Source organism: Budorcas taxicolor, chromosome X, assembly GCF_023091745.1.
Source record: "Budorcas taxicolor isolate Tak-1 chromosome X, Takin1.1, whole genome shotgun sequence".
In the NCBI taxonomy this organism is placed as follows: Eukaryota; Metazoa; Chordata; class Mammalia; order Artiodactyla; family Bovidae; genus Budorcas; species Budorcas taxicolor.
The window spans coordinates 10,820,876-10,837,598 of record NC_068935.1 but is presented as its reverse complement, the minus strand read 5'-3'; the positions used below and the strand labels follow the sequence as shown (position 1 = coordinate 10,837,598).

Sequence of the window (16,723 nt, the reverse complement as noted above, 5' to 3'; positions counted from 1 at the left end):
AAAAAAACTAAACTTTTTAAATGAACCAAAAATTTAGGCAAATGTATCACCAAAGACATATAAATCGCAAATAAGCATCTGAAAAGATGTTCAACATCATTAATTCTTAGTGAGACGCAAATTAAAATCACAACGAAATGCCACTACTCACTCATTAGAATGACTAAAACTAAAAATGTAACAAATGTTGGCCAAGATTTGAAGCAACTGGAACTCTCACACACTGCAGTGGAAATGTATTAATAAAATGATACAACCATGCTGGAAAACATGTTAGTAGTTTCTCAAAAAGGTAAACATATATCTCCCATATGGCCCAGACTTTCCACTTCTAGGTATTAACCCAAGAAAAGCAAGAGCATCTGTCCATGCAAAGACATGCATGTGAATGATAATAACGGCATTATTCATAATAGCCAAAAACTGGAAACAACCCAAATGCCCATGAAAAGGTGAATGGATTTTTCTTACTTGAGGTATATCCATATAATGGAACATTGGTCAACAACAGAACAGACTGAACTACTGACAGCAATATGGACGAGTATCAAACTAATTATGTTGACTGAAAAAAATCAGACAAAATAGAACACACAGTAGTACATTATTTCATTTACATAAAACTGGTAGAAAATGAAAAATAATGTATAGTGACAGAAAACAGATCAGTGGTTGTGAGAAAATGAATATAACACAGAGATGAACAGGAAGGAAGGATTAATGTGGTTTATTTAGTCACTAAGCGGTATCCAACTCTTATGACCCCATGGACTGTAGCTCACCACGTTCCTCCAAGGAAGGATTACAAAATAGCAAAAGGAAAACTTCTGAAGGTAATAGATATGATTACTTTCTTGATTTTGGTAATGGTTTCATGGATATACAGAGATGTCAAATTTTATTAAATTGTATACTTTATGCACAGCTTATTGTATGTAAATGATGACTTAAAAACGTACTTTTTAAAGTTTTAAGATTAAATGTAACTAAACATTTTGTAACCAGCAGCTTTACACTCCCAAAATACCTCTAAGGCAGTAGGAGACTTTAAATGCATTCAAACAGTAAAATATTTTTTAAACAAAGGGGCTTTTATAAAGAATACAGAGTAGATTGGAAATTTTTTCTATTATTAGTTGCTTATTACCTAAGAGATGTATTTCATCTTCTAACCCTTCCAAATGAAGATATTCCATGAGTATTGAACCGTATGTTAAAAAGACAAAAAGACAGCATACTGGGAGCTGAGAAGATGGAACAACAACAAAATGTCTGCATAACTGTTTCCTGAAATTAATATTTATACTGTTATTTAGTAAGTGCATCCAACAAGGCACTTTTTAATTTTTAGATTTATATGTTTTGTGAGGTATCCTTTCTCAGCTACAACAGTCATAAACTCAAGTATAGGCGCCTCCCTGGTGGCTCAGTGGTAAAGAATCTGCTTGCCAATGCAGGAGACTCGGGTTTGACACCTGATCCCATGCTGTGTAGCAACTAAGCCCACACGCTGCAGCTACTGAAGACTGGGCGACCTAGAGCCTGCGCTCTGCAGCACGAGAAGCTACCTCAATGAGAAGCCATGGACTGCAACAAACAGCAGCCCCACTTAATGCAATCAGAGAAAAAGCCTGCATGGCAACAAACACCCAGCACAACAAAAAATAATTTTAAAAAAATCCAATATTAAGATAAACAACTTAGAATCAGACCCTCAGGTAGCTGTATCCCATAAACGAAGATTTTGTTCAAATGAAGGACCACAGTGTCACTGCTCTCAAAGTGAGAGCAGCAGTTGTTACACTATTAATAAATATTAAAATTAATCTTAAAGAGGGTTTGTTTCATCTCATACCCTTCTTTACTTCTATTTTTGTAAATGCCTTATAAAATATTGGGACAGTGAGAAATATATAGTTTGTAAATAAATTTATGTGTATTTCTTGCTGTTGTGTAGTTGCTAAGTCATGTCCAACTCTTGTGACCCCATGGACTGTAGCCCACCAGGCTCCTGTGCCCTTCGGATTTCCCAGGCAGGAATACTGGAGTGGGTTGCCATTTCTTTTTCCAGGGAATCTTCTCCACCCAGGGATTGAACTTGGGTCTCCTCCTTGGCAGGCAGATTCTCTGCCACTGAGACACCGGGGAAGCCCTTGAGTATACTAGAGGTGATCAAAAATTTTGCTGGTAATGGAGAGTGATCAAAAAGTTGGGAAACAATTTACTTAAAGGAGGGTGAAGAGAAACAATTCTTACTAATTGCCACGTATTACCATGATTCTGCTTACATATAGTTATATGTTAATCAGGAAAGAATAAATCATTCTGATGACTGTAATGCAGTTGCCCAGATGCAAGCAGAGCAGCTTAATGAATGGAGATCATGCTGCCATAAGGTACATTCCACGGTGGACTCTATTAGCTAATTGTGATGAAGGCAATTACCATATCTGCAGCAGACCAATCTATCTATGTGTGCGGGTTTCCAAAACATGAGTGAAGCATACCTAGCAAAATCCAGCCCACTTTGGAGGAAAAGAACTAATTATTTTCAAATCTAAAGGTGTGAGAGAGAGGATTTTAGAGCATAGAGAAATGAAACCAAAACATGTTATGTGGTGAGTCTGCCAAACTCACCCTTGCGCCCCAAAAAAGTCTCCATGTAGAAAAGAAAGTTCCCAGGGATGCAGGGCTTCCCTAAATCCCCTTGTTTGGATCCAGCCATCTATACACAAAGGCACCAACTGACAACATCCTCTTGGCTGGTAACAGCTGAGTGACATGCAACATTGCTTACAGTCAACAAAAGTTTTACATTAGGATACTGTGTTGGCTATTTTATCAATCGTCCCTTTCAATTTTAAGGTGATGTCTGTCCAAGAAAAGAAATCTAAATGTTTATTAAAATGTGTCTGTCTTCTATATCTAGTCAAGGTTGCTCAGACAAATTTAAGGTAGATTCAAATTGCAAAGGTGCTAAGTCTGGTTTCTCAGATTTTTCCAACTTTTCTTGGATACAGACTCCCACTCTCGTCCCCTGAAGTCCCTTCTGGCTCCTAGATTAAATGATGTAAATGTATCTGGCCCCAAAGATTATTCTGTGAGATCTCCCTCTCCTGTACTGGTAGTTATCTCTGAATGTCTGTGTGGTTCCAGGCCTTCGAAATTCTACTTCTTTCCCTGACGTGGAGCTCTGTATTCTGCACTGTTTACAGAACTGCTGACTATTTAGGAAGGCCAACTATGTGCTAAATGCCGTGCTCACAAAACAATGCAGAGTATCTGCCCACAAAGAACACACAGTCTATCAAAGGAAATATTTAGAGAGACAGTCATAACAGAACATGGTAATCAAAGAAATATAAACACAGGGTATTATAAGAATGCCAAGTTGGGGCATCTATTCCAGCTTGGACAAAGAGAAGTAGAATGAAACAGCAGTAGCACATGAAATGGTTGTAAATATCTATCAGATGGTTAACCAGGTAGAGGGCACAGCATTTACAAAAGCAAAAGCATAAGCATAGAGACACAAAGCAATGTGGTACAGGCAAGAAGTGCAGTGATATTGTATAGCAAATTGTAAGGAAGGATGTGGAAGAGGCAAATGGGGATCACAGGAGGAGCTTGATATGCTATGCTCAGAGACATGGATAATTAACCTTGGACAATGGGAATGACTGAAGACTTTTCGGGAAGGCAAGGACTCATTAGATCACTCTGAAAATTTTGCAGAATACAGATCTGAGGAGGATCTAGTATAAACCCAGGGAGAAGATGATGAGAGCCCAAATGAGAGCGCAGTGATAGAAGAGACGGAAAGGGGCCATACTGAAGATTTAACACTGAGATAAAACCTGCCAGACCTGTGGATGTTCTATAACACAGAACAGCCTCTTCTACTAGGACCTGGAGTTCTGATTTGCTAGGTTTCTAATTAAGAGCAGTACGGCATAGAAAAGTGCCTACAAGGACTGGATCTAGAGCCTTCAAATCATAGCTTCACTACTTTTTAGCTGTGTGATCTTGGGCCAGTTATTCAACCTCCCTGAATCTGTTTCCCCATCTGCAAAAAGTGATTAATAATAAGAGCCACTTAAAGCTGTGAGGATTCAAGTATATTCATGAGTAAAGGGCACAGCATAGTGCCTGGTCTAGAATAAGCATTCAGTTTTGATAGCTGTTTAATTTTATTATTATTAACCATATGCTTTAGAAAATATATGAGCAAATTGAAGTTTTGACATCTTACTATGAAATTTGAGAAATCAAATCAGCATTCTTGCCCAGATAGAAAGTCACCATATGTCTCTGCAGGGAAGCAGCTGACAAGCATAAATATTAAGCAAATGTTAGTAATTAGAAATGATCAGTTTAAAACATATTTACACACTGTCCCAGACTGCATTTCAAGTGACTCATAAAGACACATAGTGAAGTGAGTGAAGTCGCTCAGTCGTGTCCGACTCTTCATGACGCCATGGACTGTAGCCTACCAGACTCCTTCGTCCATGGAGTTTTCCAGGCAAGAGTACTGGAGTGGGGTGCCATTTCCTTCTCCAGAAGATCTTCCCGACTGAGAGACTGAACCTGGTCTCCCGCACTGCAGGCAGATGCTTTACCATCTGAGCCACCAGGGAATATAAAGATATATAGAACAAGATAGCAGAAATTTAAAAACCAGTATCAAAAAGAAAAAAAAGCAAGAGCAGAGACAAAATAGAGTAAAAATCAAGGCTCCAAAACAAAAGGGCAACTGAGGCTTCCCAGTGGTCAGCTAGGATCTCCAGACCCCCACAAGCCCACCAGTGGAGCAAATCTACATATATAGTAATCTTGCTTGAAAAATTCCACGGACAGAGGAGTCTGGCAGGCTATAGTTCAAAGGGTCACACAGAGTCAGACATGACTGAGCACACACGAAAAAGAATAGAATGCTTTAAAACCCAGGTCATTTATACGCGTAAAACACTTTTTAAGTCTAGTGAGAGTCGACACGTCATTTTTTAATAAGCCTTATCACCATCGCCGTGTGAAACTCCATTATCTTTCCTTAGTCAACCAGCTTTGATAAAGCAGCGTGCCCCTCAGGGAAGACCCTCTTCTCATGCCTGGGTCACAGATGGTGGGGATTTCTAAACTGAACTCTAGCTAGCATCTAATTCTTTCGTGCAGGACACATCATCTAAAAATCACCCACACAGTCCCCTTAAATGAGAAATCATGATGGCTCATGACTAATCCAACCCATGTTCACATGCAGCTGTGATTTCATGCATTTGGTTTCTTGTTTAATTTTAGGGATGCTGTGATCTAGCTATGGCCACAGAAACTTTAAACACAATGAAATAACCTGTAGTCGAACTTGAATTGAACTGTATATGTGGCAGATAATCTTAAAGTGTTATTTAAGGACTATAAGACATAAAATAAATGCTAATTTCCTTTAGATATAACATTAATAAATGTATCTATGAGCATATGTAAGTGGAAGAGTAGGTATAAATTGGAGACTATAAAATAAAGATACAATATTAACGTACAGGCTCTCTTTGCCTCCTAAACTGCTTTATCATAATTACACATTACATGAAATCCCTAGAACAAGATTAGTACATGTATTATCAACATCTGGTCAATAGCTAGAAACAATATCCTAATATTGCTTAAAATACTATAAAAACTACTAAAAATAGTTGTCATGTATAGTTCACTATGTATCTTTATGAGTCACTTGAAATGCAGTCTGGGACAGTTTATAAATATCTTTTAAACTGATCATTTCTAATTACTAACATTTGCTTAATATTTATGCTTGTCAGCTACTTCCCTGCAGAGACATATGGTGACTTTCTATCTGGGCAAGAATGCTGATTTGATTTCTCAAATTTCATAGTAAGATGTCAAAACTTCAATTTGCTCATATATTTTCTAAAGCATATGGTTATAGTAAAAAATACTATAAAAACTACTAAAAAAAGTATAAAAAATTTAAAATGCTAAGAAAAGTATAAAAAATTTAAAACTGCTAAATATTCAAATTTCATGTGCATATATTTGTTTTATCTTCAATTGTGACACAGCATATGAAGTACCTTTAAAAGTTCCAAGGGGGGAAGATAAATTAATTTTCATTATTCAGTTAACGTAATTTACAATAAAGCAAGGCACTATGTCTAGGTGGACTTTCCTAGCCCCACATACATAAACATTTGACCTTGGTATTACTACTATTTCTAAACAGAACTACACAATCAGTAATCAGCATATCAATGAGGTGCCCTTTCACTTTAGAAAAATGAATAATCTCCCTCACTAGACAATTAACTATATGAGAGAGGGGGCTTTGTTTTGTTCATTTCTGTGCCCTTCAGCGCCAAGAGTGCTGTCTGGTACATAATATGCACACAATAAATGCTTGTTGAATGACTGAGCTGGCATTAAAAATACCATAGATCATACTTAGCCACACCCAAAAGTTTATCACCCAGGACTTCACTACATTTGACATCATTAAGTCAAATACCCCACTATAGCTACAGCTGCCTGTCCTTCTGGCCTGTTCATTCAATGACCTCTCCCAGCCCTACACCAGTTCTCAGACCTCATGGCGGGGAGGTAGTCCTCATAGACCTTTCACTTCCGCTCTGTCAGCTCCTTCCTGTCTTCACTTCTTTTCCTAGACAGTTTGGATTCTATTGTTTCAACTGCACTCTTGTCATCATCCTCAATAACCCATTTCATTGCAACTATCTAATAAAAACGTAACCTTGGAAGAGCCCAACTGTTGTGCTTTATGCTGCACTGGGACTACTGAGATCTGCTGGAGAAAAAAAAAAATCACAATGTGGTGGATTATGACCAATATGAATTCTTGGTTGCCAAGCTCACTTCAACACTGCCTGACACTCCAGCTATGCTTCTGTGGTCCTAGCTTGCTCTCCTGTCCATCACAGTATTTCAAACTTTCCACAAGCACCTCAATACTCCATCCCTAACCCTGCTCCACTTCAACCCCTTGCTCTAAGAGGATTACCTTTCCTCTTCCATCATAGGGAAATATAAACACCATCAGACAAGCTCCTGCCACCAAATCTATAAACTTATCGTTACCTATATTTATTCACTTTTTTTTCCTTCAAAACTGTAATGTCCTTCCTCTTGTTTAAGGGTAATCTCTCCACTCCATTCTGGGATCCTCTCCCATCTGGAATAAGGACTTTATTTGGTAAGGATTTTGCTCTATCAATTATCTCTTTCCATCAGCCTTTAAAGACATCTAAGTCTTCCTAAATTTAAAAAAAAAAAAAAAGAAAAGAAAAAACGTCTCTGGATTTCAATTTTTCCCCTACTACCACCCTTTCTTTGCTCTTCAGAGACAAATTTGTCTAAGGAATTGTCCATATCCACTGCTTCCACTTCCTCATACCCTAAATATTTCCTAACCCGTCAAAGTCTAGCATTCCCCCCCTACTCCCCTGAAATTGGTCTAAGGTCACCAACAACCTCCTAAATCCAATGGATAGTAGTCAGTTTTTATTATTGTAGACATCTCTGAATCTTTAGCAACATTGACTATTTTTTAATGGAGCCATTCCATCTTGAAAAACTTATCCTCCTGATAGTCAAGTAGATGCACAAATATATATCATAAGAATGTTCAGTGTTTAAACCAGCAAAAAAAAAATATACAATTTAAACATCAATACAAAACTGATTAAATAAACTATGGCACATACATATTATGGAATGCAATGTCATTGTTAAAAAGAAAGAGGTAAGGGACTTCCCTGATGGCCCAGTGGTTAAGATTCCATGCTTCTACTGCAGGGGACAAGGGTTCCATCCCTGGTCAAGGGACTAAGAACCCACATGACACACAGTGCAGCCAAGAAAAGAGAGCGAGATAGTTTTACATATACTAACACTGAAAGCATGCCACAAGTGTTAAGTAAAAACTACATTCCAGAACATACATATGATAATTCCGTTTGTATTTTGTAACATATAACTGCAGACAGGATGGATGAATAGATGAATGGAAGGAAGGAGGGAAATATTTCATATGGGCAGGGAAAATGTCTGAAAGGGGATACAAATTTAATATTGTTACCTGTGAGAAATAGGATATGGAGAGGAGAATGGATTACTTATATGTTATCTTTTATTGGGTCAAGTAATAAAAATGTAGTCAGATCCCTAAGCACACCAACATTTCCAAAGCAGGTAAGAAAGAAGTTCAAAGCAGATCAAGAGGGAATGGCCAGAAAAACTGGGTAAAGTATATTTCAGTGTGCCAGAGATAAGGGAGGAGAGAGAGAAAGGTAGCTAAAGGTTTTAAGCATGGAAAGAAAGATCTACTCAAAGTACGAAGAGAGAGGTGTACAATAAATAAAGAGCATGAATTCTTGAAGAAGGTCAAATGACCAATAGATGTAAAAAAGTTTCGCTCTTACTTACTGGTAATAAAGATTTTTTAGAGGTTAAAGCGTCTGCCTGCAATGCAGGAGACCTGGGTTTGATCCCTGGGTCGGGAAGATCCTCTGGAGAAGGAAACGGCAACCCACTCCAGTATTCTTGCCTGGAGAATCCCATGGACGGAGGAGCCTGGTGGGCTACAGTCCATGGGGTCGCACAGAGCCGGACACAACTGAGTGACTTCACTTTCACTTTATCAATTAAGCAAAATTTTAAAGACAATACTCAATTTTAAAAGGGAAGATGTAAGAAGTACTCTCACACTTCGCTAGCAAATGCAAGGCAGTTTTGATCTAATAAGGACCTACTGTATAGTATAGCATAGGGAACTCTACTCAATACTCTGTAATGACCTCAATGGGAAAAGAATCTTAAAAGAAGTAGATATGTGTATAACTGAGTCACTTTGCTGTACAATAGAAACTAACACAGTAATTTAACTCTACTCCAACAAAATTAAAATAAATTTAAATTTGATTTATAAAAAACCAAACTTCATACAACTTATCACAATTGCAATTAAATCATTGATTATAAAATGTGTTCCTTTTTAAAACATATACTCCCTGGTTGAAATAAGTTCTACTCCCAAAAAAGGGCATCATCTACCTTTTTATACACTCCATCTCAAGCACCTCGTCTAGAAACTGGCACATTGTTGACTCTCAGTAAATAAACCCACGCATGCTCAGTTGCTTCAGTCATGTCGGACTCTTTGCGACCCTATAGACTATAGCCCACCAGGCTCCTCTGTCCCTGGGATTCTCCAGGCAAGAATACTGGAGTGGGTTGCTGTGCCCTCCTCCAGAGGGTCTTTCTGACCCAGGGTTCAAACCCGAGTCTTCTGCATCTCCTGCACTACAGGCAGATTCTTTACCACTGAACCACCAGGGAAGCCCAAATAAACCTATATTTTCTGAAAAGTGACAGGCAGTAGTTTAAAGACACTGATACTAAAGCTATTAGAAAAAACATTTATTTATTTGGCTGTTCTGGCTCTTAGTTGTGGCATGTGGGATCCAGTTCCTTGATCAGGATCGAACCTGGACCCCCTTGCATTGGGAATGAGGGGTCTTAGCCACTGGACCACCAGGGAAGTCCCACTGAAGCTATTCTTATGCCTGAGTTGACAGAGATACAAACAAGAAACAATGCAGAAGTCAAGGAAATTTTCCATCTCTTATGAATTGTTAAACATCAAGTTAGGTTTAGATAGACACAGATATGAAAGCCACAATGGTCCGTCAGTTCAACTATTCTGGCAGCACTGTCCGATTTCCTACCCTCTGATACTTCTGCCACAGCGACCCAGAAATGTCCCCCAAACTAGATAGTCTCCACTTTGTTCCTACACCTGGGCTGATGAGGGCTTCTGGAGAGAATGGATACAGAGTTCTGTGACTTGGAAGGAGACAAATTCAAGTTATCCAAGCCTCTCTGGGCTCACTATGATGTGGCAATCTGGATGGTTTGCCGCTAAGGGGCTCCTCTATTCATCCTTCTCAAATGCTGTTCCAACCCATCACCACTCTCATCAGTTGGGATCGCCTCCAAAATCCTGTCCTTCCACAGTTCCTTCCTTCTCCACAGCTCCAACAGTCCTGCTCTCATTCCCTCCTGTCTCAACGGAAGAGCTAGCTCTCTTTTTTGAACACCCATCTTTTCACCTCTTTCATGCTGAAGCCCCCACCCTCTTTCATCCTCCAAATCAACCAACCTGGCATCAATCAAGCTCTGAAATGGGTTCATCTCTCTCCTATATTTAAAAAGAAACAAAATTAACATTTTCTTCTCCCTTGTGCTCCACTGTCTATGGGAAACACTCTCCTTCCCATCAGAGCCAAGCCTCTTCAAAACGTATACCATATTCCCTATCAGTCCCTCTAAATGCTACCCCCAACCCTCTACAATCTGCCTCTCTCCTCCTGCTGCATTGATATTGTCACTGACATCCTAATTGCCAAATCTAATGAACATGTTTTTTAAATGTTTTATAGTATGCTTTATCTGATTACAAGAGGAACAAAGTTATGACTATGGCAGACTAAAGAGAAAAAAAAACTTACACTGTGTAACAGACAATGGGTAAATATCCCTAAAAAATAGCGTTCTTATAAATAAATGAAATATATAATCCAAAAGAGAAACGTGGGGAGGATATTGAGGGGAAGTCTCGGGAAAAATACAAGTAGCTAACACATATGAAGATACTCAGCCTTACTAGTGACCAGATAAATGAAAGTTAAATCAGTTAGATACTATTTTTCATTGTCAGATTGGCAAAAATTAAAAAGACTGTCCGTCCTCAGCAAAGGAATGAGGAAAAGCACTCTCAATGGTGAGAGTGTAAATCCTCTTGGATGCCACTTTTCTGATGCCTATTCATATTTTTAAAATGTGCATTTCCTTTGACCCAACAACTGTCCTACTAGAAAGCTGTCCAGCAGAAATTACCTGTATGTTTACCTAGCTCTACATACATCATTGAGCACTGTGCAAAGATGCTTATTGCAGCATGTGGTGGCTTGGACTAGGGGGAGAGGCAGAGGAGATGGAGACGTGGCAGAATATAATAACATGATGGCCAGGATTTGCTGATGAATTGGGTGTAGGGAGGGGGTGAGAGAAAGAGAAGAATCAAGGGTGACTGTAGGTTCTTGGTTTGAATGGATGATGGTGTCATTTTACTGAGACAGGAGAGGGTTGAGGGAAGGAACTAGGGATTTGAGAGGCCTGTTTTGGAAACAGACTCAGAGACATAGAGAACAGACTGGTGGCTGCCAAGCGGGAGGAGGCTGGGGAAGGGATGCATTGGGAGTTTGGAAGTAGCAATGCAAACTAGTATATAGAGAATAGATAACAACAAGGTCCTACTATATAGCAGAGAACTATATTCAATTATCCTATGATAAACCAAAGTGGAAAGAATGTTTAAAAAAATAATGCATAGGGAATTCCCTGGTGGTCCAGCAGTTAGGACTGCACACTTTCAATACCCAGGGCATGGGTTCAATCTGTGATCTGGGAACTAAGATCCCGTAAGCTGTGTAGCAGGGCTAAAAATTGTGTGTGTGCGTGCGCGTGCGCGTGCATATATATATAACTCTATAGATATATGTATGTATACATAACTATATATATATGTATACCTGAATCACTTTGTTGTACAGCAGAAATTAACACAACATTGTAAATCAGCTATATGTCAATAAAAAATTTTTTTAAGAGTATTGTTTTGGCTATGTTAAGTTTGAGATGCCTATTTGATAGCCAAGTAGGAATGCTTAATAGCTCATTAGATCTATGAGGCTGCAGCTTAGAAGAAAGGCTTGGGACAGAGACATAAATTTTGGAGTGACAGATGGTATTTAAAACCATTGGGCTGGATGAATGCTTCTAGAAAGATTCTGTATAGAGAAAAGTCCATGGACTGAGCCCTGGGTCACTACACTATATCGAGACGTTAAGGAGATAAATTGAGCAGAAGAGGTTGGACAGAAGTTTTTTGTACAAACCAGTTTCAGAGAAGTTATCATTCATTAAATGGTGGAGAATCACATATTTACCAGGGTATCAAGAGTCCAATTCCTTCCAGCCTGTCTTTGGAAAAATTCTAGCCTTATTTTTTTTTTTTTTTGAATGTTTCAAAACATTTAAATAGAACAGTACTTTTTTTCTTTCCTGTTACACAGTGGTTCCCTCACATGGTATAATTCTCCTAGTATAAAACTTGTCAAGTACCACACAAGCAGTAATCAGCAATGGCTTTTTCATAAAGTTAATAATCTAATAATCCAATAAATCCAATAAATAATCCAATAATCAAGAGTGACTTGAGGCCAGAAGCTTAATTTGTTAGGCATCTTTTATTCTTTTGAGCTGTTCACTTCCCTATCACACAGCAACTTTCTCCAGCTTCTTACTGAGCTCACTGGATAAATGCCTTAAGACATCTGACAAGCCATACCCTCTTCCTAGTGCGGACCACAAGAAGCACAGCATCTTTACATTTCCACTTTAAATTTTAGAAGTTTCCATCCAGAGAGTCATGCCTTAAAAAAAGGAGAGAGGAAGTACTTCCAAGGAGGTCAAAGTTGTCATCAGGCATGCAATCTCAAAGCAGAATTGTATGAGAACTGGGCCTGGGGCAGACTGAGGACACTTAAGTTTCCGGTCCAGGAGAACATAAAAGAGTGCCAATTCCTACAATGGTGATGTCATATATTAATTCATTTAACAAATATTAGCAAGCACCTACAATGTGCCAGGCCCTGTCATGGATGCTGGGGTCCACTGGTCAATGAAACAGACAGCAATCTCTGCCCACATAGAACTTATACTATGGAGGGAGAAGAAAAAAAAATGAATGAGAAAGAAAACAAGAAAAGAAAAAGAATAACAAGAAAAAAAATTAATAAAATACACAAATATTACCTTAGAGTAATAAGGTAGGGAAGGGGCATATATCAATAGAATGTTCAAGGAAGGACTTAAAACTTTAAAACTTATTTAAATAAGTTTAGTTAGGGTGGTTAGGAATGACCTCACTAAGGTGACATTTAAGTACAAAGTCCTAGCTGTAGATTCTGTACTTCAATCCCATCATCACCTGCCCTCAGGCCCTTGAAGGGATGGTATCCCCAGGTCCTTGCACAAATATTTGTTAATCTCTTGTGCTCAAGACAAAGGGAGCTCCAGATCTAGAACTTGTCTTAGATTACAACCTTTGAGATGGAAAACCAACTGTGGTCAGCACGTACTCAGTCACTTAGTCATGTTTTGACCCTATGGACTGTAGCCTGCCAGGCTCCTCTGTCCATGGGATTTTCCAGGCAAGAAAACTGTCGTGGGTTGTTATTTCCTTTTCCAGGAAAATCAACTGAGAGAGGTTTTAAGGGATTTTCCTGAGGTGTAAACAAAGAGTTTTAGGACACAGAGTATCTGGAAATTCTGCTTAGGGGAAGGAACTGTGTGTTCAGTAAGGTTGTTCCAAAGGAGGTGACTTTAGAGCTAAATCTTGATGAACAGGAATCAATGGCAGGGAAGTAGGTACAGGTGACAAAGTTATCACTTCAGGGAAAAAAAAAAGAGAGAGAAAAGAGAGAGAGGAAAAAAAAAAAAAAGAGTAATTTAAGCAAAGACCCAGAGATGGGATCAGGAGGGAAATTTTCTCATGGACTGTTCTTCCCTAAGGTTGTCCATCCATTCCATGATAAAACAAGCCCACACTAAGCCTCAGACATTCTGGCCTGGCTGTTGGGAAATCCTTAACACTTTCCACACCCTACCTAGTGGAAAAGGAAAAAACTGAGCCAAGCACACATCCCTAGAATCAAGGGTCACCTTCTCTAACTTCAGGACAATTCCCTCTGAGCTGATAGCCCTGGGTACACAGGGCCAGGTGGGGGTGATGTGCTTATAGTGGCAATGTGGCAAGCATTCCCACAGCGGAAGTGAAGTGGGTGAGCCATCAGTGAGGTAAGCGCTCCAAAGTCTCTGCAGTCCCTCCGAGGTGGAATCAAGGACCAAAACTTAGGCTTCAGCTTGGAAGGGAAATTTTTCATCACTTAGCCCTCATCTGTGAGCTATTTAGTGTTCCTAAAAATCTAAGACAGCAGAGTTGGTGTGATAGGGGAGAAGAATACAGCTCAGCTGCAGTCAGATGGCCCAGCTCTGGCTCTCATCAGTTGGGTGATTTGAGTCAAGGTACTTAAAACTCTCAGAGTCCCCCTTTTATTATGTTGTTGTTGAGTCACTAAGTCATATCTGACTCTTTTGCCATTCCACGGACTATTCGGCTGCCAGGCTCCCCTGTCCATGGGATTTCCCAGGCAAGAATACTGGAGTGGGTTGCCATTTCCTTCTCCCCGGGATTTTCCCGACCCAGGGATCGAACCCGTGTCTCCTGCGCTGGCAGGCAGATTCTTTACTGCTGAGCCACCAGAGAAGCCTAAGCCTTCAGGCTTATAATTGTGGTACCTCACACATAGTTATCATTAGGATTATGTGAGGTAATTACATAAAGAACTTCTCACAGTGCCTGGCTCAATGGATTCTAATAACCCTGATTAGTAGCAGCTTTAAGGGGAAAAACACAGAAAGTATCAATCAGAAATGTCACATACACTCACAGACCAATTATCCCTGAACAGGCCTCCAAACTCCATTTCACTGCTCTGACCTAGTGAGAGGCACCTGAAATTATGCTATCAGAAATGTTCATCCCCTGCCAGGAAAAGTCTCACAAGCCAAGTTGGTGGTCTTTTAATATTAGAATTCCCAACAGATGCAAAAAAAAAACAAAACAAAACAAAAAAAACCAACAACTACAACTATAGCCGAAAACTTCATTAGGGCCTCAACTCTTTGCATTAACTATTGTTCTCTCCACACACCATCGGGTAAACACATAAGACCATTAACACCTTCAAATTAATGGACTTATGAGGGGTGGGGAGGGGAAGCAGAAAAGAAGCCAAGAGGTACAATATGTACTGAAGACTAATTTCTGCAACAAATGTACAAGGTCTAGGATCAACCCTGCCCAAAGCAGTATTCTGGAACACTAGGTCCTCTGGTCTTGGAGAAGCAGACAGGATATTGCAGGAAGAAAAGTTTGGTTAATTAGAAACATCACCTGTTCCAGTCGCCAAAATTCTAACCCAGTGATTTTAGCACCCAAAATTCCAACTATCTTACTCAACGTTAAGGCTTGGAGGGACATCTTTTCTACTCCTTTACAAACCATCACAGATGGAAACGTTCTATGTCTCTTCTGAAGGCTCTGAGGACCCTCTTTCAGAAGCGTACCTCGCTGACTGCTGTAAGTTGTCGGTTAGTGGCTAAGTCGTGTCAAACTCTTGTGCGACCCCATGGATTGTAACCCATCAGGCTCCTCTGTCCATGGGATTTCTCAGACAAGAATACTGGAGCGGGTTGCCATTCCGTTCTCCGGGGGATTTTCCCGACCCAGGGATCCTGCATTGGCAGGCGGATTCTTTACTGCTGAGCTACCAGGGAAGCCTAAGGGTGGCAAGATAAAGAGGTTCAGCTCCAGAGGACACAGCCAGGTCCTCAGCCCCAAGCGCAGAAGGTGCCCACTGAAGCAGGACTAGGGGCCAACCGGCCTCCAGCCTTTACCTGCGGTGGATCCGCAGAGGCCAGGGAAGTGGACGCCGTGAGGGCCAAGGTCCGGAAGCAATGCGGAGCCCAGACACCGCAGCAGAAAAGGTGACTCGACGCCTGGGAGGGCGTAGTTCCCGCTAGGAGCTCTGCCCCACCCCCGGCCCTAGGGCCAGCTCCCGGGAGGGGCCCCGGCTCCCGAGGGCGGGAAAAGCCTTCCACACTGGAGGAAGCAGAGACTCGAGGGGCACAGCCCTCGGCGGCGACGGACGGGCCGGGGAAAGGGCCTGGAGACTAAAGTAAAGCAAAGTGGTGGGGAGGGACCACCCAAGCTGACGGGAGTCAAAGCGCGGGGGTGCGGTCCGCCCTGGAGGACGGGGCCAAGGGACAGAGGGTAAGCTCCGGACAAAGCGAGACTGGGAGACGGGGAGCGGGGAGGGAAGAGCGCAGGTCCCCTAGATGGGGGTGGGGGCGCTTAGGCAGTGAAAAGGGGCTGGGGGCCCAGGAGGCGTCCCGGACCGAGTGCGGAGGGACGGCGGGGGGCCACGGACCTACCTGTCACCTGCAACAGGTGCCACGAGAGGGCGAGACGTCCCGGTGCCGGATTCAGGGAAGGGTCTCCCGCTCCGGGAAAACCGCAGCCCCACTCCGCCAGCCGGCCCTTCTCACCCTCCCAGGAGGCGGAAAAAGCTGCAACTTTCCCTGGAGCGGGGAGGAGCTGGACTCTTAAAGGGGCCGCACAGCACTCCGGGCTCCATGATAGGGGGCCGCACCACCGGCCACCCCAAGGGGAGCTCTGAGGACCAAATCCTTAAGGCACTGGAGGGATGCGGTCCCAGGTTAGCAAAGGGAGCTTGATGACTGACATAGGAGTCTGACTAGACCTGGGTTTCACAGGTGGTCCCTCTCTCAGATGATACATCATGTCTCCCGTTCAGCTGAGCCACAAACTGTTGTGTACTGCTAAGAAGACGAAGACTCTCGACCATATATAATTTGGGAAGAAAAAATACGATGCTATTCTGATCCTTTGACTTTCAGTCTTTTATGGCAAATAAAAGTATCTATCCAAAACAGAAACGTTTTGGGGAAAGGACATAGACTAAATTCACACACAGACACA

General features: G+C 41.2%; 1 protein-coding gene across 1 annotated transcript in view; it reads right to left on the bottom strand.

Annotated features, from left to right (window-relative positions):
* SYTL4 (synaptotagmin like 4) overlaps positions 1-16,260 on the bottom strand; it is a 63,256-nt gene extending 46,996 nt beyond the window's left edge. The window contains exon 1 of the mRNA XM_052663369.1: positions 16,156-16,260. The gene's annotated coding sequence lies outside the window, so the exon portion shown is untranslated. The remainder of the gene's footprint in view (positions 1-16,155) is intronic.
* Positions 16,261-16,723: the final 463 nt, after the last annotated feature.